Genomic DNA, 1692 nt, shown 5'->3' on the forward strand with positions numbered 1-1692 from the left:
GGCTGGCCGCGCTCCTCGTCCGCCCGGTTCCCCGGCCAGGAGGAGGCCGCTGCAGAGGGAGAGCGCGCGGGGCCGGGCGCCCTCCCCTGCGGGCCCTGCGGACATGGGGCCTCTGGGTGGAGGGTGACAGGGACACCCGGGCTCAGTGTCGCACCCCCTGGAACCTTTCCCTGGCCTCACGTGTGGCATTTAACAGCTCCTCCTTGCTAGGTGGGGCGGTGTTGCCGCGTTCCCCAGGTATGGTCACTGAGGCCTGGAGTGACCTGTGGAAGGGAGTTTTCTTATCTCTTTAGGACATTTTTTTAAGAGATTTTTGTATAGGGCTCGTGGGCACACCAGAGACAGAGACAGCGAGAAGTCACCCCGGGGGGGGGGGGGGGGGGGGAGAGAGGCCACCATCTCCTCTCCATTCTCTTGGGATCTTGGGCACTCATGCAGCACCCAGGTCCGGGACTCGAACCACAGTTGACTGCGTGGGAGTCCAGCGATATAATTATTGTACCACCTGCTGGTCCTGTTTTTAGGAATTAATTAATTTTTAATATGACCAGAAAGAGAGAAAGTGAGAAAGCAAGCCGCTAGGTCCAGGACTCAAACTGCAGTTGACCGTATAGGAGTCCAGCGCCTTAACCACTATGCCACCTGCTGGACCCCACCTGGAAGCTTTTTAACATGAATAAAAAGCTGCCTTTAGGACATCTCCTGAGCTTGGGGACCAGCAGGTGGCGTAATGGCTATGTTGCTGGACTCCCACGTAGTCAACTATGGTTCGTGTCCCGGACCTGGGTGCTGCATGAGTGGCTTAAACTCACGCCGGGCATGTGCATGCATGCCTAAGATCCCAAGAGGAGAATGGAGGAGAAGGGATTGTGGCGTGGCCATCCCCCCGGGGCGGGGGTGATTTCTCGCTTTCTGGCGAGTGCACATGCGCTATAGCAAAAACCTCTCCAAAAAAAAGAACCTCTCCTGAGCTCAAACCCTTGCTGTACATCTGCTTAGAGAAGAGACAAAGTTAACCCTCTCTGACCTGGTACTGTTCCCTGTTGAAGGGGAAGCCGTAGGTCAGAGTGGTCGAATAACTCACCCAAAGGCACACAGCTACAAACGGCATTGCCACAATTGAGGTTGACCTCAGTCTGGCTCTGCAACTGCTCTTTCCACACATGTCCATGGGAGGACGCTGTATCTCGTGGGTCCTGGCAGGAGCCCAGGTGGTGTGGACCAGCCAACATGTGCCAGCCCTGTGCTCGGCCTGCCCCGCAAGGACGGCAGGACCTCATCGCCTCAAGGGAGGGTGTGCCCGGGCCAACCAGTGCACGCGGGATGTGCTTTTGGTCCATGGCTGGGGCGCCCAGCCCAGGGTCAGTGCAGGAGAATGACAAAGTGTCGTCAGCTGATCCTCAGCGCACCTGAGCCCTGGGGGCCAGGGTGGTCAGTGGTGTTCCAGTGTCGGTCTCCGAGGGTGCTAGGGGGAGATACTTCCTATGGGGACATCAGGGCCTGGCTGTCTTAGGCTGCGAAGAAATGCCTGGCGGTTGGTCACCAGCGTGCTCATCACCGGGCACGGTGGCTTCTGCTCTCCTGATACCTGCTGACGAGGCGGCTTGGTCAGATGCGGGTGGTCAGCCAAGCCATGACCGAGGGCTGCAGCTGTGGGACGGGGGGGGGGGGGGGGGGGGGGGGCCCGGGGCC

At 59.2% G+C, this 1692-nt stretch overlaps 1 protein-coding gene across 1 annotated transcript in view; it reads left to right on the forward strand.

The window, feature by feature from the left end:
• Window positions 1–1692, forward strand: part of CLK3 (CDC like kinase 3) — a gene marked incomplete at its 5' end in the record, with an annotated part of 14295 nt that overhangs the window by 1152 nt on the left and 11451 nt on the right.

Source organism: Tupaia chinensis, unplaced genomic scaffold (assembly GCF_000334495.1).
Source record: "Tupaia chinensis unplaced genomic scaffold, TupChi_1.0 Scaffold141293_1, whole genome shotgun sequence".
NCBI classification, from domain to species: Eukaryota; Metazoa; Chordata; class Mammalia; order Scandentia; family Tupaiidae; genus Tupaia; species Tupaia belangeri.